Here is a 22,797-nt window from a genome sequence, read left to right on the forward strand (position 1 = left end):
AGAACCGCTGCCCTCGCATGTCATTAGCTAAGTCAGAAACATCAAACTTACATGGCATCTCTTCCAGCTGAAATAACAGACTCCTTTATCATTGTAGTAAGAGGGCTGGGAATTATTTTTCCTCTGGAAAATTAATATCCTGAATGTGCCAAGTGGATAATTCAGGATGTTCTATTTTGATGCTAAAACGGTTGAATTTTTGCCCTGAGGAGAGGGAACATAGAGTTAGAGAACTTTATTGCTTTCTTGGGATGTGTAACAAGTAAGTCTCTCTCAGCAGGTACGAAATGTTTTGCACTTTTGAGATGCTGTGGGTCAGGCACCAGTTAATGCCACCATCCCACTTTTACTTCCAAAAAATGCCTTCCTTGGAGGTCATTTCATAAAAACCAATTTCATGTGTCCCTTCTTAAGCTTTTAAGAGAGTATTTTCAAAGTTAAGATGTTGGTTTGTTTTTTTGATATTAAAGTGAATCCCATGATCATATTTATCTTATGTAAATAACCATTTAGTCAAAGTTGGGGTGAGATGTACACAGGTTGTATGGTTACCAGATCCGTTATGTGTGACGACCTTCTGGGCTACATCCCAAAGTGAGTTACTTGATTACTTCATTCAGTGCTGGGCAAATGGGTTAAAGTGTTAGCTTTTAGCCTCACTCGTGTTATTTGGTAAAAGGCGAAAGATTTATGCAATCTGAAGAGAAACCAGAGTATCGCTCATGTTATTTGGAATAGAGAAACATCTCTGCAGGATTGCAAATAATTTATTTAACTCATTGATTCTTAAAGAAAACTATAGATTCTAGTGTTTTCTTTATTGGGAGTAAATGTTTAAAAGGTCTTTTCACTTCTGACTTTCCACAGAACGCAGATTAAATCAGATAGGGACAGGATGTAACTGCTCTGGCGTTTCCAGGTGAGGTGAGTCCAAGAACAGCTGAGGGGCGCCTGGGTGGCTCAGTTGGCTGGGCGGCCGACTTCAGCTCAGGTCATGATCTCACGGGTGTGGGTTCAAGCCCCATGTCGGGCTCTGTGCTGACAGCTCAGAGCCTGGAGCCTGCTTCTGGTTCTGTGTGTTCCTCTCTCTCTGACCATCCCCCGCTCATGTTTTGTGTGTGTCTCTCTCAAAAAATAAATAAACACTAAAATATTAAAAAAAGAATAAGAACAGCTGGAAGCAGTGGTGTAGTTGCCCTGGCCTGATAAGAAAGTGGCCCTGGGGTCAGCATCTACTAAGCAGCATTTCTGGAAAATTGATGGTCAGTCTCTGGGGCTTAAAAAATAGGCTTGGTTAATCCTGACACCCTCATCTTCCCATGTCCCAAGATTAGATCTGTTGTCAGTGTGTGCAGCATCTGCTCTGCCAGACAAGGCTCTTCGGTGTTCGTGCTGAATATTTGTTATGTGGGGCCTCCTGGCCTTCTTTTGCAACTATCTCCAGCTTTCCTATTGAGGGGTCACTTGTCAGTCCTTGGGTGCAGTCTTGATGGGGCTATCAGTCAAGGTGCCCTTCCTTGCCCTGATAGACCAGTGGGCACTGGTCAATAAGCTCAGTCCATCAGATTCTCTCTGCACAGCCTGTAGACTGTCTTAGTGCTTGTTCTTTTCTGATCATGGATTTTCAGCCTTCAGTTTTGTGAGCTTCCCCATGTCCTTCCAATATACCTTTTTATTCTGTTTAAATTGGCCACAGTTTCTACTCTTTATGACCTTGTAATCCTGATTGAATCACTTTTTTCATTTTGATTATTACTGGGACTTTTCTGTGCTGTAACCATAAAGTAATTTGGCTGATTTTAAAATAGACTCCCTAGAACTTAAATATCAAAGGATATCTTCCTTAAAGGTTTATAACTTATGGAATATTGTATAATATATAATTGGCTCTTATAGGAAACACTATAGGTGGTCTATAAAGACCCTTATAAACTCCTCATCCTCATTTTCAGTTTTGTCTGGGTCCTTATGTTTCTCACATAGTAATTGCATTAAAAAAGGAACACTGGTTTCAATCCATGGGATGAATTTCACTAGTTTAAGGTAATCATGCTGATTCCATTCTCTTTGCTAGTATCAAGCTTAGGAAAAGAATGGGATATACATATGGGCAGTGAGACATGAGAGAGTTATGGTGGCTTGCAGACATCTAGAAAAGATTCTGTGGCTTTAAAAAGAAACATATGGTAGAAGTAGGTCATTTTCAGATTCTATGCATTGGAATGTGATAATATGAAGCCTGAAGCAGAGACTTGGGACAATGAAGGGAACAAGCTGAAGTCAAAGTCAATAAAATGATAATAACAGAATATTAAGGTGGAAAGAACTTGAATTTTTGATAGTTCTGTTGTGCATTTGAATTACCCAGTTTAGGAACTTCTCTACATCATTCTGCTTGTTACAAAAGATAATATGGGATTGTTTAAGCCATTTTGGGTTTTCTGTTATTTGTAGTCCAAAGGATTCTAACTAGCATACCACTCTTGTTCAAAATAGATTTTCCATCAAATTTGTGAAGTATATCATTTAGAGGCTCTTATCCATGAAGATAAATATACATCTTTTGAGAGAGGATTTAATATTAGGTGATAGTCAAAATGTTCTCAAAAGTTGTTCAGACTACATAATACTGTGTTTGGTTTAGCAGAATTAACTATGGAATAATATATTAGTTTTTTTAAGGCTGAAAACTAGTCTGGAACCCATGGGTTCTCTTGACATATCAAGAGAAGAGGTCCCAAAATGTCATGTGCAAAGGCCACACCATTGGAACAAGTACACAGGTCAATGTGCATGTTTGAAAGACACTGTTGAAACACAATGTTCACTGGCTATTTTACATATTTGCTAAAAACTAAACACATTAATAGGCTTTGTATACACATTTTCTACTATATGTCTTATTCCTTAAATTCTGTCAAGATTAGGGTCACCTGGGTGGATCAGTTGGCTGAGTGTCTGGCTTCAGCTCAGCTCATGATCTCATGATCATCAGTTTAAACCCTGCATCAGGTTCTGTGCTGACAACTTGCTCAGAGCCTGGAGGCTGCTTTGGATTCTGTGTCTCCTTTCTCTACCCATCCCCCACTCATGCTCTGTCTCTCTCTGTCTCTTAAAAATAAATGTAAAATAAAAATTAAACAATTCTGTCAAAACTGACTTATGCTTGGGTCTTTGGGACAATAACTTACATTTAGGTTAGCTGCTTATATTCAAGTTATTTGAGGAAGTCATATGGCACAGATATGTGGCATGGTCAGAAGTATTGGGTTTTCATACACCAGGCTTAACATCTGGTGGCATACTAATTGAGATCATTAGATTTGGGGATTAAACAGTAGGTGATACAATAGGAATTGAAACTTGATCAGTTTAGGTGACTTTGATCAACCCCCAAAGCCTCATTTCTGTCATCTAAGAGAGAGAGAGAGACAGAGACAGAGAGAGAAAGAGAGAATAACAGACAGTTGTTGTTAGGGGTATCTGAGTGACTCAGTTCATTATGTGTCCAACTTCAGCTCAGGTCATGATCTTGTCGTTTATAAGTTTGAGCCTCGCATTGGGCTCTGGGCTGACAGCTCAGAGCCTGGAGCCTGCTTCGGATTCTGTGTCTTTCTCTCTCTCTGACCCTCCCCCATGCATGCTCTGTCTCTCTCTCCTTCAAAAATGAACATTAAAAAAATTTTTAAAAAAATAATAGACAGTTGGGAAAACTCAATGGGAAATTCATAAAAGCTCTTAGAAAGGTGGCTTTTCCTCTGGAAGCACTCAGAAAGCATCAGTTATTGTTGTAGTTAACCATCTCCCTACAACTAGAGCTGTCTGGGAAGTATTTGGGCTTATAAAGAGAGCAAAGCGAACAATTGTTAGTTTCACTCACTCTCATTGCCATTGACTTCCATTACCATTAGTACTTCTTTTAAGGAGGCCAAAGTCCATTAACTACTTCAAACAATGGATACTTCTTATACTTTCAGAGAATTTAAATGCAGATTGCTAGAATGTTCTCTTTGAGGTCATGAATACCTCAGAATCTGAGAACTACTGTATCAAGATCCCTTTGAATTCCTGTTCCCTGCTACTCCTTGAAACCTACTGAATCATAATTTCAGGGAGTGGGACTCAGGAATGTATATCTATCAAATATGTCTGGTATTATGTTTGGTAAAGTTCATGGACCTCCAGATTAAGAACTCTTATATTTGGAAGATGCAGGCAAACAATAGTTAACATTAATTGCACATTTACTAAATTCCAGGACCTGCATTAGGCACTTTACATGTTACCTTAGAGAAATCCCATAACCACTTCTGTGGAATACTACAATGACCACACATAGGATTTGTATAATTAACTGTACAAACTAGGGTACTGAGAAAGGCCCATGAGAAAGAAAGATGCTTCCAAAACTAGGAGGCAATCCTACATTGGTCTTTGTTCTAATTAGGTCACAGAGGCCCCTTAGTGTTCTCATGAACATTAAAATGTCCCAGACCAACGACTTTTGGAGGTGAGAGGGGAATAGGAGGGACAGTTAATTTATGGAGTAAGATCTAAGGACCTAAGGGTCCTGCAACCAGGAGGTTTTTGCCCTTTATTTATGTAGGTAGAATCATGTGGAGTTAACAATACAGACTGACTGGATTCAAATCCAGCGTCTTCTACTTAGGAGCTGAATGACCACGAGTGGGTGACTTAACCTATTTCAGCCTGAGTTCTCCATATGTAAAATGAAGATAACAGTAGAACCTACTTCATTGGGTTGTTATTAGAATTCAATAAGTTAATACTTACAAAATGCTAAGAGCAGTGTTTGGTATACAGTATGGAAGTATGTCAAATGAATAAAATAAGTTCCACAAACTTTAGGCCTCAATGACTCCAGATCTGGTTGGAGGATATGTTTTAGGAACATGGCTGGATTTTGTCTGAGACCTCAAATGGAGGCAATCCTCTCTTGATCAGTGTAATCCTAGTTGGACATCCAAGGCATGTCTTCTACCAGAGAGGCCTAGAACCCCCCTCCCTATGATTAGGCCAGGAGTACAAGTGTACTTTCTTTCCTTTTTAAAATTCAATTTTATAATTTTAATATAGTTGTTATATATTATACAATATGATATCATTTCAGGTGTAAAACATAGCGATTCAACAAGCTTATATGTTATGCTATGCTCACTAAAAGTGCAGTTACCATCTGTCAGTGTACTTTCTTGGTGGAGCTGGGCATAATCCACATCTTTATAAAATATATAAGAGGAGGGATAGTAACATATAAGGCTGATATCCAAATAACCTCAGAACCAAGGGGAAGGCTTAGAAAGATGAATGCAGAATTCTTATCAAAGCTGTCAGAAACTGCCTCAAGTTCTCTGCATTTCTGACTCTGTAGCTTTTGACAAGCTCTTTATGCAGTATGGAAGGTTAAGTATCATCAATTGCTCACAGATAGTATAATGGGCCCTGGAGGGAGCGATGGGGTGAGGACTTTATTCTTGGGCTTAAAAAATCACTGGAATCCTTCATAAGGCAAAGAGACTCAATTGTATATGCTCAAATAAACAATGGTGTTAAGTGGGTGCTGAAGATAGGGGCGGACTCAGGTGAGAACTCCTGTCAGGCTTCCTGTAGAAGGCATATTGCTATTTTATGTGCATTCTCTAACCCTGTTTTGGATGAGCCAGAGAGGAGAGAGTTTGTCCTCTGTTGGATTTTATTTTGGGATTGCCTTAACTGTTTCAAAATCACTAGACCTTTCAGTTGTATCTTACTTCTCTTTTCTGATTACTTAAAGTTCAAATATCCATGATATTCACAGCTTATTTACAGTTATAAAAAAAAGATTTTTAATTATTCTCTGTTTCCTATTTATAAATCCACTAAGGATTAGAACTTTAAGTTTGTTCATGTAGTCATACCTTCATACAGGTACTCATTTTTTTTCGTTCAGATAGACACACATTTAACCCATTCTTATTTGCTCTTTTAAGCAAAATATTGCCCAGTCCTCTGCTCTGTCTTATCCTGGGTGCCAGAGAGACAGTGTGGAAAAGATCCTTGTCCTCAAGGAGATAGGGTCATGAGAGAACCAACATGTGTGACTAATGAACACACAGAATTGGACATGATGAGTGCTATTGAGGGCAGATAATGGCCTTTATAGCTGGCTCTTTATCCTTCAGGTCCCACTTGCAGAGTTTCTTCTTCCAGAGAGAGCTTTCCTGGGCAGCCCATCTAAATTCACCACCGACTTCCCAATCCTGTTTCCTTACCCAGTTATCATGATCCTGTTTCATGCTTAGAGCTATTTACTACGTAAAATATTTTTTGTTTATTTGTTTATTGTCCATCTTCTCCAGATAGCATTTAAACTCCATGAGAGCAGGATCTCTATCCATGAATCTGTGACTTCATGGCATATACAACAGTGCTTGACAGAGTTAAATATATATTGACTGTATGAATGAAAATAGGCTCATGTTCTTCATGAGATTTCCAAAAGTAAAAGGAACAATTTCAGCCACTGGTCCAGAAAGAGAACCGTTACTTCCAAGCAAAAAGCTCTTGTTACTACGTATCTATTATACACATCATCAAAGAGGGTCCCAGACTGTGGCAGCTGTAGCAGATGAGGTACACCTTATGTTAGGCTGCACTTACTCACCATTGCTGCACAGTCCTCCTTGGTCCCATGTGCAGCTCTAAATGCAGCTATGTCAATGACGACACATTACATTGATGTCTAGTTTCCAATCTGAAGACTCTTTCAATTTATTTTGGCATAGTTTATAGTCTCTGTGGAACTGAAAATCTGTCATTCAAAAGAGTTTCTAGTCACATATTGGTCAGTATAAACATTGGACAATTACGATGCAGGTGCTAACAGGCAGAGAAAGTCAGCTATTGGGTGGAATTTTAGCAGCAGGGAGACCTGAGCTTGGCTGTATTTATTGCCACATTGTTGGTAGGAGCAGGCATGTGAGGTAGGTACCAAAGAACAGAGGGATAGTAGGGCAAAAAACCTTTCTTTTAACTGTTCATGAAATTTGGTTTGTCTCTTTTCTTCCTTCAAAACCAGGTCTATGCTCTTAATTATACATACAGGGTAAGTAGGACATCATGAGCTTGTACTATGCCCAGGCCACGTTTCTGGGTGGAGTGTCTATGTAGATACATTTGCTGGGAAATGGGGCTTCAGAAATGCTAGTGAGATGGCAAGCCTGAAGGAAAAAGGAAAGGGCTGCAGATGATCTACCAAAGGATATTCTCTAAAGTCTCAAAGGGAAATTCAGCGCTGTTGTGTCTCCATTCCTATGGGGTGAGGGTGGGTGCCATGTCCTTGTAGTCTCCCAATAGTATGTTCCTGTCCAAGAAAAGTCGCTTGCCATATGAACGCTGTCCACAGCCATGAGTCATTTCTTCTAAAGAATTCCTGCATTCATCTACTTCACATGGTGGTGGTGAGGGGGTATCTATGTATGATTTCAATTCTCTTCCATGTAAAATAATGGAAGCTACATTATATTATTGAGAAAGTTAAATAACAAAGTGTATGGAAAGTGCTTAGCACAAAAGCAATAAAGAGAAATGGTTCAATAAACATTTTTCTGCAGTTAATAATACTTCATCTGAAAAGGAAAATCAATACAAATCAAAAAGAGTTTTGAACGAATGGAACCTGAGAGTCTTAGTCCCAGGCCACAGAGAGCGCAGGTGAGAGGCAGCGCAAGATGCTGGGCGCAGACCGGCTCCCCGGGAGGAGCAGAGCCGAGGGGAAGAGGAGAGACTGGAGGGAGGAGTCCTTAGTGCGAGGCTCGCCGTGAGACAAAAATTTCCACTCGCAGCCGCTGGGCACAGGGAGAGAAACCCAGTCTCCTCAGCAGCCTCGCAATCCGGTGGGTCCGGCCGCCCGCAGACCTCTGGTGGAACCAGGAAAGGGCTGGATCCCGAGTCCCCCTGCGCAGCCCCAGCCAGAAAGCCACTTGGCGTCCTGAGGTTACTTTGATGGTGGCAGAAAAATTAAAGGGATTTGAAGGCCTAGTGGACCTTAGAAAACCAAAACAACCTCACCCGCCTGTGGCACAGGGAGATTGGACTCAAGAGAGTGACTGGCAAAGCATGGTCTGAAAGGGGGTTGAGGTGCCGCCATTTTTCTCCCTGCATCTACTAAGGCGGGGCCTCAGAGACCAGGCCCAGAGACCCCACAAACTTACACCAAACCACGCCCATCCGCCCTGGAGAGCTGGATTCTTCTCTTCGTGGTATTTTAAAATTTTTAATCATTTTTTTTCAATTTTTTCTAACCTAATTATTCTTAATTTTTAAGCTTCCATAATTTTCCCCCTTGTTTTCTCTTTTCTATTTCCATATTTCATCCTTCTCTCCCTATTCCACCTGTAGTCTGGGAAAGACAACATTTAACACTGCTGTGATTAGATCAACCCTTACGATCCAGATATTTTTTGCTTATCACATTCTTATCTTTATCCTCCGCAGGTTTTAGCCTCTCAGATTGTCCTTTATCTCTGGCTGTCTCTGTGCTACCGGTTTTGTTTTGTTTTGTTCTGTTTTTGTTTGTTTTTCTTTTCTTCCTTCTTTCTCCTTTCCTGTCCTCTCTTTTCTCCCTACTCCCTTTTTTCCTTTCCCATTTGGTTTGCCTGTTTACCGGATCTGTCAGTGCATTTGCATGCTTGTGTTCCCGGTGTGTTTGTCTGTTTTCCTTTTCAGGGCTACCTCAAAAATCAGGCCTAAGCACACATAGTGGGAAGTCTCAAATATCACTGAGTAAGGAAATACATTAAATATGAGCACAACAAGAGAAACTGAGAAACACCATTAAAAGAACATCTCCTGAAACAACAGACCCTGGACAAAGAGTCTCCTTTAATAGAGCCATACTAACAGGCACACAGTGCAGAAAGAGCTTTTAAAACTGATAAGAGACAGAAAGCTAGTCAAAATGATGAAATGAAAGAACTCTCCTCTAAAGAAATTCCAGGAAGAAATCACAGCAACAGAACTGCTCAAAACAGACATAAACAACTTACCTGAACAAGAATTTAGAATGATTATTATAAAATTAATCACTATGCTTGAAAAAAGTATAGAAGCAGTTAGAAAAGATATTGATACAAAGACTAGGAACCTTCAAAATAGCTGTGACAAGTTAGAAAAGGCTATAAATGAGGTGAATAATAATATGGAGGCTGCCAATGCACAGATTGAAGAAGCAGAGAGGAGAATAGGTGAATTAGAAGACACAGTTATAGCAAAGGAAGAGGCTGAGAAGAAGGGAGAGAAATTGATACAGGAGCATGAAAGGAGAATCAGAAACCTGAGTGATACAATCAAACGGAACAATATCCATATCATAGGAGTTCCTGAAGAGGAAGAACGAGAAAAAGGTCCCCAAGGGATGATCGAACAAATTATACATGAAAATTTCCCCAATCTAGGGAAAGAGAAAGACATTGAAATTCAAGAGGCATACCGAGCACCCCTAAGACGTACCTTAAACAGACCTTCAGCACAACATGTCACAGTGAAACTGGCAAAATATAAAGATAAAGAAAATTCTGAAAGCAGCTAGGAATAAAAGGGCCTTAACATACAAAGGGAAACCTATCAGAGTGGTTACAGACCTATCTACTGAAACTTGGCAAGCCAGAATGGAGTGGCAGGAAATCTTCAATGTGATGAACAGGAAAAATATGCAGCCAAGAATTCTTTATCCAGTGAGCCTGTCATTCATAATAGAAGGTGAGATAAAGGTGTTCCCAAATAAACAAAAGTTGAGAGAATTCATCGCCACCAAACCAGCCCTACAAGAAATCCTAAGAGGGACTCTATGACGGAAATGTAGCAAGGAATATAAGGTACCAGAGACATCAATAGAAACATGCGCTCCACAGGGAACATAATGAATTTAAACCCACATTTAAAAATAATAACGCTGAGTATAAGTGGACTGAATGTTCCAATCAAACGACACAGGGTAGCAGAATGGATAAAAAACCAAAATCCATCTATTTACTGTCTACAAGAGACTCACCTTAGACCTGAAGACACCTTCAGATTGAAAGTCAGGGGATGGGGAAACATCTACCATGCCACTGGATGCCAAAAGAAAGCTAGAGTAGCCATACTTATATCGGACAAACTGGACTTTAAAGTAAAGGCAGTAACAAAAGATGAAGAAGGACATTATTTAATAATTACAGGGTCTCTCCATCAGGAAGAGCTAACAATTATAAATATCTATGTGCTGAATTTGGGAGCTCCCAAATACATAAAACAACTAATAACAAACAGAAGCAACCTTATTGAAAAGAATGTGCTAATTTCAGGGGACTTTAATACCCCACTTACAACAATTGATAGGTCAATCAGACAAAAAATCACTAAAGAAACAGTGGACCTAATGGCACACTGGAACAGATGGAATTAATAGATATATTTGGAACTCTGCATCCTGAAGCTAGGGAATTCACTTTCTTCTCAGGTGCACATGGCACATTCTCCAAGATTGATCACATATTGGGTCATAAAACAGTCCTCCATAAATACAAAAGATGTGAGATCATACAATGCACACTTTCAGATCATAATGCTAAGAAACTTGAAATCAACAACAGGAAGAAGTCAGGAAAACCTCCAAAAATGTGGAGGTTAAAAACTATCCTACTGAAGAATGACTGGGTGAACTGGGCAATTAGGGAGGAAATTAAAAAATATAAGGAAACAAATGAAAATGAAAATACAGCAATCCAAACTCTCTGGGATGCAGCAAAGGCAGTCTTAAGAGTAAAATTCATTACAATTCAGGCCTATTTCAACAAACTAGAAAAAGCACAAACTCAAAACCTAACAGAGCACCTAACGAAACTAGAAAGGGAGCAGCAAGAGCACCCAAATCTAGCAAAAGAAGAGAAATAATAAAGATCAGGGCAGAATTAAACAAGATATAATCCACAAAAACAATTGAACAGATCAATAAATCCAAGAGTTGGCTTTTTGTAAAAATAAACAAAATTGATAAACCTCTAGCTAGGCTTCTCAGAAAGAAAAGAGAGAACACTCAAATAGAAAAAATCATGAAGGAAAATGGATCTATTACAACATATCTTTCAGAAATACAAACAATCATCAGAGATTACTATAAAAAATTATATGCCAACTAACTGGACAATCTAGAAGAAATGGAAAAATTCCTAAACACACATCCACTACCAAAATTTAAACGGGAAGAAATAGAAAATCCGAACAGACCCATAACCAGTGAATAAATCAAATCAGTTATCAAAAACTTCCCAATGAATAAAAGCCCAGGTACAGATGGATTCCCAGAAGAATTCTACCAGACATTTAAAGCAGAGTTAACACCGATCCTTCTCAAGTTATTCCAAAAAAATGGAAGGAAGACTTCCAGACTCATTCTATGAAGCAGATATCACTTTGATTCCTAAGCCAGACAGAGACCCAACAAAAAAGAGAACTACAGGTCAATATCCTTAATGAATACGGATGCAAAAATACTCATCAAGATACTAGCAAATCGAATTCAACAATATATAAAAAGAATTATCCATCATGATCAAGTGGGATTTATTCCTGGGTTACAGGGCTGGTTCGATATTCACAAATCCATCAAAGTGATATATCACATTAGTAAAGAAAAAGATAAAAACCACATGATCCTGTCAATAGATGCAGAAAAAGCATTTGACAAAATATAGCATCTTTTCTTAATAAAAACCCTCGAGAAAGTTGGGATAGAAGGAACTTACTTAAACATCATAAAAGCCATTTATGAAAAGCCCACAGCTAATATCATCCTCAATGGGGAAAATATGAGAACTTCCCCCTGAGATCAGGGACACCACAGGGATGTCCACTCTCACCACTGTTCTTTAACATAGTGCTAGAAGTCCTAGCATCAGCAATCAGACAACAAAAGGAAATAAAAGGCATTAGATTGGGAAAGAAGAAGTCAAACTTTCACTTTTTGCAGATGACATGATACTCTACATGGAAAACCTGGTCAACTCCACCAGAAGCCTTCTAGAACTGATCCATGAATTCAGCAAAGTCGCAGGGTACAAAATCAATGTACAGAAATCAGTTACATTTTCATACACCAATAATGAAGAAACTGGAACCGAAATAAGAGACTGATCCTATTCACAATTGCACGAAAACCCATCAAATACCTAGGAATAAACCTGTCCAAAGATGTGAAAGACATGTATGATGAAAACTATAGAAAACTTATGAAAGAAGTTGAAGAAGACACAAAGACATGGAAAAACATCCCATCATGGATCAGAAGAATAAATATTGTTAAAATGTTGTTATTACCCAAAGCAATCTACACAGTCAATGCAATCCCCATCAAAATTGCACCAATATTCTTCTCAAAACTAGAACAAACTATCCTCAGATTCATATGGAACCACAAAAGACCCCGTTTAGCCAAAGTAATATTGAAGAAGAAAACCAAAACGGGAGGCATCACCATCCCAGACTTTAGCCTCTACTACAAAGCTGTCATCATCAAGACAGTATGATATTGGCACAAAAACAGACACATAGACCAATGGAATAGAATAGACAGTCCACAACTGAACCCACAAATATATGGTCAATTAATCTTTGACAAAGTGGGAAGGAGTATCGAATGTAAAATAGACAGCCTCTTTAACAGGTGGTGCTGGGAGAATGGGACTGAAACATGCAGAAGAATAAAACTAGACCAGTTTCTTACACCATACACAAATATAAACTCAAAATGGGTGAAGGACCTTAATGTGAGACAGGAAACCATAAAAACCCCAGAGGAGAAAGGAGGAAACAGTCTCCTTGACCTCAACTGTAACAATTTCCTACACAATATATCCCCAAAGGCAAGGGAATGAAGAGCAAAAATGAACTGTTGGGATTTCACCAGGATAAAAGGCTTCTGCAATGCAAAGGCAACAATCAAGAAAAATAATAAGCAACCGATGAAATGGGAAAAGATAGTTGCAAATGATATATCGGATAAAGGGCTAGTATCCTAAATATACAAGAAACTCACCAAACCCCACACCAGAAAAATGAGTAATACAGTGAAGAAATAGGCAGAAGACATGAATAGAAACTTCTCCAAAGAGGACATCCAGATGGCCAACAGACACATAAAACAATGCTCAGCATCACTCATCATAAGGGAAATACAAATCAAAACCTCACTGAGATACCACCTCTCGCCAATCAGAGTGGCTAAAATGAACAAATCAAGAGCCTATTGATGCTTGCGAGGATGTGGAGAAACGGGCTCCCTCCTACACTGTTGGTGGGAATGTAAACTGGTACAGCCACTCTGAAAAACAGTGTGGAGTTTCCTCAAAAAATTAACACTAGATCTCCCCTATGACCCAGGAATAGCACTGCTACAGATATACCTAAGGGGTATAGGAGTGCTGATTCATAGGGGCATATTACCCCAATTTTCATACCAGCACTTTCAACAATAGCCAAATCATGGAAAGAGCCTAAATGTCTATCAACTGATGAATGGATCAAGAAGACGTGGTATACATATATATACAATGGAGTACTACATGGCAATGAGAAAGAATAAAAGCTGGCCATTCATAGCAAAGTGGGTGGACCTTGAGGGTGTCATGCTAAGCAAAATAAGTCATGAGGAGATGGATGGATACCATATGTTTTCACTCATAGGTCTAACAGGAGAAACCTAACAGAGGACCATGGGAAGGGGTGAAAATAGTTAGGGAGAGGGAAGGAGGCAAATCATGAAAGACTCTTGAATACTAAAAACAAACTGAGGGCTAAAGGGGGAGGGTGACTGGGGGAGGGGGGCAATGGTCATGGAGGAGGGCACTGGCGAAGATTACTGGGTGTTATATGGAAACCAACTTGACAAAAAGTATAAATAAAAAATTTATCATCACTGAACTTACAAGAAATATTAAAGTGATGACTTTAAGCTGAAAAGAAATTGCATTAATTAATAATATGACAATATAAAATAAGAAATCTCACTGTTAAAGGTAAATATATGATAAAGATAGTGACTTATTTACTTATAAAGGTAGAGTAAACTTGAAAGCAAAAGTAATAAAACCAATTAAAACAACAATAATTAGTTAAGGGAACAAAAAATGAAAAGGATGTGAAATGTGGTATCAAAATGTGTGTATGTTGGAATTTGTTCAATGTAACTCGCTATAAAGTTAACACAGACTGTTATATATAGCATATTATATGTGAACCTCATGGTAGCCATAAAGCAAAAATATATAGTAGATACAGAACAAAAAGTGAGATCATAATCTAAATATAACACTCAAATAAATCATCAAAGGACAATGGAAGAGAGTAAGAAAAGAATAAAAGGAGAAAAACTCTAAAAACAAACAGAAAGCAGTTAACAACATGGCAATAAGTATACCTATCAATAATTACCTTAAATGTAAATGGATTAAATTCTCCAATCTAAACACAGAGTAGTTGAATAGATTTTTTTTTTTTTTTAGAAAAGACTTATCTAAATATTGCCTACAAGGGACTCACTTCAAATGGAAAAAGATAATCTGTATAAGTGAAAATGAAAAGAAAGCTGGTGTAGCCATATCCACACAGAATAGACTTTAAAACAAAGACAGTAATAAAAGACAAAGACGGACATTACATAATGATAAATGGGCCAACCCAACGAGAAGATACTTTTGTAAATACATATGCACCCAACATAGAAACATCAAAATATATAAAGCAAAAAATTAACAGACCTAGAGAGAAATTGATAGTAATACAATAACAGTAGGGGACTTTAACACTCTACTTACATCAGTGAATAGTTCATCCAAACAGAAAATCAACAAAGACACACTGGCTTTAAACAACACATTACATCAGATGGACTTAATAAGTATATACAGAATATTTCACCCCAAAACAACAGAGTATACACTCTTCTCAAGTGCACATGGAATATTCTCCAGAATATTATTATGTTAGGCCATGTTAGGCCATAAAACAAGTGCCAGTAAATTTAAGAAAATTGAAATAATATCAAGTATCTTTTCTGACTACAATGGTATGGAACTTGAAGTCAATAACAAGAAGAAACCTGGAAAAATAACAAACGTGGAGATTAAACAACATGCTATTGAACAACCAATGGGTTATCAAAAATCAAAGAAGAAATAAGAAAATATAGAGACAAATGAAAATAGAAATATAATATACCAAAATCTATAGGATAAATTTAAAGTGGTTCTAAAAAGGAAGTCCATAGCAATACAGACCAACCTCAAGATACAAGAAAATTCTCAAAATGAGCAATCTAATTTTAAACCTAAAGGAACTAGACAAAGAAGAATGAACAAAGCCCAAAGTTGGTATAAAGAAGGAAATAACAAGGATTAGAACAGAAATAGATGAAATAGAGACTAAAAGGACCATGGAACTGATCAATGAAGCTAAGAGCTGATTTTTTAGAAGACAAACAAAACTGACAAAACTTTAACTAGACTTACCAGAAAAAAAAGAGAGAAGGCTTAAGTAAATAAGATCATAAATGAAAAAGAACTTGCAACTGATACTACAGAAATACAAAGGATCATTAGAGAGTAGTATGAACCATTGTATGCAGGCCAATATCCCTGATCAACACAGATGCAAAACTCAACAGATTATTAGCAAATCGAGTTCAACAATAAATGAAAATAATCATGCACCATGATCAAGTGGGATTTATTCCAAGGATGCAAGAATGTTTCAATATCCATAAATAAATCAATGGGATAGGCCATGTTAACAAAATGAAGGATAAAAACCATAAGATTATCTGAATAGATGCAGAAAAAGCATTTGACAAAATACCACATATATTTATAATAGAAACTCTCAAAAAGGTGATATAGAGGGAATATGTCTCAATATAATAATGACCATACATGACAAGCCCAAAGCTAATATCACACTGATCAGTGAAAAGTTAAAAGCTTTAAACTCAGGAACCATACAAGGATGCCCACTCATGCCATTTTTATCTTACACAATATTGGAAATCTTCCCCAGAGAAATAGGGCAAGAAGAAGAAATAAAAGTCATCTAAATTAGAAAGGAATAAGTAAAATTGTTGCTATTTGCAAATGACATAATTTTATATATATAGAAAACTTTAAAGACTCCATAAAGAAACCTGTTAGAACTAATAAGCAAATTTGGTAAAATGGAATGGTATAAAATCAAAACACAAAAATCAGTTGCATTTTTATTCACAAATAATAAAATATCAGAAAGAGAAACCATTTGTTTGCACTTGCATCAAAAATAATAAAATACCTACAAACAAATTTAACTAAGCAGGCGAAGGACTTGTACACTGAAAGCTATGTCACTGATGAAAGAAATTGACGAAAACACAGAAAGGGAAATATGGTCTGTGCTCATGGATTGGAAGAATTAATATTGTTAAAATGTCCATGCTACCCATGATGATATACAGATTCAATGCAATCCCTATTGAAATGCCAATGACATTTTTTTTTTACAGAAATAGAACAAAACATAATTTGTATGGATCCTCAAAAGATCCTGAATAGCCAAAGAAATCTTGAGAATGAAGAACAAATCTAAAGGCATCACAGCCTTGGATTCAAACTATATTACAAAGCTATAGGAATCAAAACAGAATGGTATTCACCTAAAAACAGACACATAGATCAGTGGGAAAGAATAGAGAACTCAGAAGTAAACTCTCATTTATTTAGCCAGTTAATTTATGATAAAGTAGGCAAGAATATACTGAAGGTAAGGACAGTCTCTTCAATTAATGGTGTTGGGAAAACCGGACAGCCACATGCAAAAGAAGGAAACTAGACCACCATCTTACACCATACACACAAAAAATCGCTCAAAATAGATTAAAGACTTGGCCATAACACCTGAAACCATATAATTCCTAGGAGAAAACATAGAGGGTAAGCTATTTAACCTTAGTCTTGGAGATGAATTTTTGGATTTGACTCCAAAAGCAAAAGTAACAAAAGCAAAGATAAACAAGTAAGATTACATTAAACTAAGAAGCTTCTGCACAGTGAAGGAAAACATTAACAAAATTAAGACAACCTACTGATGGTGGATAATATTTGCAAATTATATATCTGATATGGGGCCTCTATATGATAAGGTGTGAGTACCTAAAATATACAAAAATAAATACTAACAAAACACTTGATTAAAAAATGGGCAGAGAATCTCAATGAACATTTTTTCAATTAAGACATACAGATGGTCAACAGATGCATGAGTAGATGTTCAGCACACTAATCATCAGGAACATGCAAATCAAAACTATAATAAAGGGACATCCCACACCTGTTAGAACAGCTTTTAACAAAAAAAGAAAAAAATAATAAATAAGTGTTGACAATGTGGAGAAAAGGGGATCCTTGTGCACTGTTGATAGGAATGTAAATATGTATAGCCACAATGGAAAACAATATGTAGATTCCTCAAAAAATTAAAAACAGAACTACCATATGATCCAGCAATTCCACTTTTGCATATTTATCTGAAGCAAACAAAAACACTAATTTGAAAAGACATATGCACCTCTGTGTTCATTTCAGTGCTGTTCACAATAACCAAGACATAGAAACAACGTAAGTATCCATTGATAGATAGATAGAAAAGATGTGGTATATGTATATAATGGAATACTATTCAGCCATAAAAATGAATGAAATCTTGTTGCTTGTGACAACATGGATTTACCCTGAGGAAATTATGCTAAGCAAAATAAGTCAGACAAAGAAAGGCAAATAGCATATGATTTCACTTATATATAGAATCTAAAATGCAACACAAATGAACAAACCGAGCAAAACAAATCACAGAAAGAACAGAATGGTGGTTGCCAAAAGGAGAGGGGACATTGGGGAGTAGGTGAAATGGGTAGACTATCATGTGATGAATCACTAAATTCTATTCTTGAAATTATTATTACACTATGTGTTAACTGACTTGGATTCAAAATGTTTAAAATATTAAATAAATAAATATAAATAAAACAAAACACTCAAACCGAGAACCTGTAGAATATTCTGTACTATCACTGAATTCTACTAGTATATAATTTATTTAAAACAAATAAAAATATCATGTATATTTTTAAAGAGTGTCAAAAGGTATAAACTTCGTTATAAAATAATATGTCATAAGGATGTTAAAAAAAAAAAGATAGACATGTAGCTGACATCAGTTTTTCTAAGACAGAGTTCCATATTCCTAGATAGGTGGGGTGATTTTTCTCCATCATGAAAGCAAAGCTTGGAGTATCTGGTTGGCTGTTGTGCTTCTAAAGCAGCTTGGAGTGAGAGATGTTCGTGAGAATCTGTGGCTCTTTTCAGACTTCTTGATTATCTAGAGCTTTCAAGCCTGCCTTCCTGACAAGAGGAATAATGCACAAGAAATGTAATAGAGAAGAAACCTCTTAATTCTGAATAAATTGTTTTCTCCCTTCCATATGTTCAGAATGGACTAAAGGGGAGAGCTTCTAGAAAATACACAAATCATTGAAACATGATTATGTGACCTTTAAGACTCCTAACATGAAGGATGCAACTCTTCTGGACAGAAAGAAATGGCAGCAGTTGATGAAAGCACAATGATATGACACTGCTGACTTTTTATTTCAGTGCCTCAAATGGTTATAAAACATCGCTTGATAAAAGTCCCCCCTTGGTTTGTAGTGGGTTGGAAATAAAATGTAGCAGAGGTAGTAGAGAAAAACTCAACATAGCCGCTGCCTATTGAAACCCAGAACTACTGTGATCAACACCAGTGGCCCAAGAAATTTGACTGCCAGAGTTGAAAATGGAATAGATTTCTGCCTAGAATGGACCAGCTTCCCAGGATGTAATGAGACAATCTCTCTTAGGGATCTTTATAAGCTCTAAAATAGTCTCTCCATCTTGCAGTCATGGCAGAACCTTTCAAATCAGAAGTGTTTATGGTTGTCCAAATCTTTCTCTGAAACCATTGGCATGTCAGCAGACTCCTTGCAACTGCTAAAACAAGAAGCAGCCTTTCTTCTCCCAGTAAGACAAGAGCCCCAGAACACTGGGTTCTTTTGTTAGAGGCATCTCAACTCTGGAGGCCCAGTGTGAATCATCCAAGAACAGTGTTATGTTTGAATTTTTCCTGGATTTTTATTGGTTCCCTTCAACTGAGAACAAGACAGAAATGAGGTGAAGTGAGTGCCCAAGTCAGAATGGGCATCTCTGTATCTGAGCCTACTAGTCAGGTGGAGAAGGATTTGAAAATGCCTGGTAGAGCATGTCCATGGAGTTCTCTGTGCTTAGTATAGCATGGCTAATTAGTCCTCTTGACATGCAAGGCCTTAGCTGATTTTGCCCTCTGCTACATACCATGACTTTTAAAAATATGCTGTGTGAAGATTCCTGCTGACCAGTGACTTGGGCCCATTACCGATTGGCTTAATCAGAAAGGGCATTTATTTATTTACATAACTGAAAAGATCTAGGAATCGGCATAGAAGAGCTTATGATATCCCCCCATACCCAAATACATGGACGAGAGCAGAAGAACGAGTCCCTGCCTCTACTGAAAATTACTAGGAGAATGGCTGCATAGACAGAAAAAAATGTTCCAGGCTCCTCCTGGGGGATGTTGAGCACACCTCACTCTGTGGTAAAGAAATTTGTAGGTATCTCCCATACCTGCCTACCTGCCACAGCAGACAGAAGTGGGAGGGTTGGTGGGTAGGAGGTAAGCACTGTGGTGTATGTCCTTCCTTTGTGTGTGATGAATTACATCCCACAGTTGTCATAATAAAGAAAGTTGCCAGGATTGGATGAGGTTTTAAACAAGTGATGAAAAACATACTTGAATACTTGGACAAGTTGGACACTTGCATATGAAGTCAGCTTCCTGTACAAAGTTGTTCATATTACACTTGTTTATAGATATATTTAAGCCCAACTTCGGGAGGTGGTTAATAGCTGGACCTGCAGCTGTGGTGGAAGCACCTCACAAACCACAGGCTCAGACCATCTTCCTACCCACACTTGGCAGCCAGTTTCTCCTTTACTGTTTCTTGGCATCCCATTTTAATCAGACTTCTTCCACTTACCCATTACTCTCTGTTTACCTCCCATCTGTCCTTCTGAATCAAGGAACCATTCAGACACAGAGGGTTATATTTTATATGTCCCAGATTCCACACATGCAGGCTTAGCAGCCAGAGTGGCACAGTGAGACAAAACACATCTGGCACAGAATACCTGCTGCATATGAATGGGCAAGTATTTCTGCTTGTCACAATTTACTTATTCTGCCAAAGTTTCATAATCCTGGGTTCAACCAGGAAATCTTTGTTGGCAGTTAAGGGCAGTGCAATGCAAAGGAAAAGCCAGTGGAATGAGAAATCTAGTGTGTGACCTCAAGCAAGTCTCTCTGGGATGACAATAAGAGAAATGCGGATGCTAAACTAGTTATCTTCAAAGTATCCCCGAGGGATAAGGTTTACAGGCTCTATGAGGGCAAGGGTAAAAATCATACTGTCTTTACACATGAAGAAGTGTGGTCCCTCATGGGATTTCTGCATGCATGTGAAGGGCCAGTTTTTGGCTAGGTTATCCCTTCAATCATCTGGCCCATTACACAGCTTAACCATTTGTCACTTTGGAGCATTGTTGCGGTCTCAACGTGTGATTGAATCAAGGCATCATTCTTTCTTTTTTTAATTTATAGTAGTTTATTGTCAAATTGGTTTCCATATAACACCCAGTGCTTCTCCCCACAAGTGCCCCCCTCCATGACCATCACCCCCTCCCCCCCTCCCCCTCCCCCTTCAGTCCTCGGTTTGCTTTCAGTATTCAATAGTCTCTCATGATTTGTGTCCCTCACTCTCCCCAACTCTCTTTCCCCCTTCCCCTCCCTATGGTCCTCTGTTAGGTTTCTCCTGTTAGACCTATGAGTGCAAACATATGCTATCCGTCCTTCTCCACCTGACTTATTTTGCTCAAGGTCCATCCACTTCGTTACAAATGGCCATATTTTATTCTTTCTCATTGCCATGTTATACTCCATTGTGTATACATACCAAACCTTCTCCATCCATTCATCAGGTGATAGACATTTAGGCTCCTTCCATGATTTGGCTATTGTAGAAAGTGCCGCAATGAACATTGGGGTACATGTGTCCCTATGCATTAGCACTTCTGTATGCCTTGGGTAAATCTCTAGCAGTGCTATTGCTGGGTCATAGGGGAGTTCTACTGATAGTTTTTTGAGGAACCTCCATACTGTTTTCCAGAGCAGCTGCATCAGTTTACATTCCCACCAAAAGTGTAGGAGGGTGCTTGTTTCTTCACACCCTCGCCAGCATCTATTGTCTCTTGATTTGTTCACAAATATCATTGAGTAGGAAAATAAGTTAATCATAGGCATAACAAGAGAAACCAAGAGACACCATTAAAGGAATATCTCCTGAAAAGACAGACCCTCGACAGTCAAAGAGCCTACTTCAATAGAGAAATACTAATAGCCGCACAGTGCAGAATGAGCTTTTAAAACTGACAAGAGACAGAAAGCTAGCCAAAATGATGAAATGAAAGAACTCTCCTCTAAAGAAACTCCAGGAAGAAACCACAGCTACAGAACTGCTCAAAACAGAAATAAACAACTTAACTGAACGAGAATGTAGAACAATTGTCATAAAATTAATCGCTGGGCTTGAAAAAACCACTAGAGAAGCTATTGACACACTTTATGGAACCTTCAAAATAGCTGTGATGAGTTTAAAAAGGCTATAAATGAGGTGAATAATAAAATGAAGGCTACCACTTCACAGATTGAGGAAGCAGAGAGGAGAATAGCTGAATTAGAAGACACAGTTATAGCAAAAGAGGAAGCCGAGAAAAAGAGAGAGAAATTGATACAGGAGCACGAAAGGAGAATCAGAGAACTGAGTGATAAAATCAAGTGGAACAATGTCCATATCATAGGAGTTCCTGAAGAGGAAGATAAAGGCATCATTCTTTAAAACAGATTAGATATCTTTGTCTGGGAATTAAGTCAATGGAGAAAATTGTTTTGGTTCAATGATATGTGATTCAAGAGCTGGTGACTGATGACACTTTTAGCTTGATTCACACATGGCTTTACAGGCTCAGGTGGATAGAGAAGATCAAGTAAAATGTAGGCTTATTGATTTAACCACCTGGAATAAACTAAAGCAGACTTTCTTTTTTAAAAAATGTTAAGTCAGTTAAGAATGATACTGTAAGTTCCTTCTATTCTGACTTTCTCAAGGGTTTTTATTAAGAAGGGGTGCTGTATTTTGTCAAATGCTTTTTCTGCATCTATCGACAGGATCATATGGTTTTTCTCTTTTCTTTTGTTAATTTGATGTATCACATTGGTGAATTTGCAAATATTGAACTAGCCCTGTAACCCAGGAATGAATCCCACTTGATCATGATGGATAATTTTTTTATATGCTGTTGAATTCAATTTGCCAGTATCTTAAACATTATAAAAGCAGTTTATGAAAAACCCACATGTGGGGAGCCAGAAAAACGGAGATTAGCCGCCTATAGGCAGGGAAGCACCACTCCCTGTCAGGAGAAGCCAGAAGATCAAAGATCAACCGCCTGCAGGCAGGGTAGTATCAGCCCCTCAGGCGTTGTGCTAAAACACTTTAGTTTGGTTCCTCTTTTACTCCAGCCTTAATCCCTTAACCCTGTTTCCTAGCAA

The 22,797-nt window shown here is 38.0% G+C and overlaps 1 long non-coding RNA gene across 2 annotated transcripts in view; it reads left to right on the forward strand.

Annotated features, from left to right (window-relative positions):
- The first annotated feature begins 888 nt into the window (after positions 1 to 888).
- Positions 889 to 22,797, forward strand: part of LOC115281073 — a 90,544-nt gene continuing 68,635 nt past the window's right edge. For both annotated transcript variants that reach the window (XR_003904055.1, XR_003904057.1), the window contains exon 1: positions 889 to 919. This is a non-coding gene — a long non-coding RNA (uncharacterized LOC115281073). The remainder of the gene's footprint in view (positions 920 to 22,797) is intronic.

This window comes from Suricata suricatta, chromosome 16, assembly GCF_006229205.1.
Source record: "Suricata suricatta isolate VVHF042 chromosome 16, meerkat_22Aug2017_6uvM2_HiC, whole genome shotgun sequence".
Lineage (NCBI taxonomy): Eukaryota > Metazoa > Chordata > Mammalia > Carnivora > Herpestidae > Suricata > Suricata suricatta.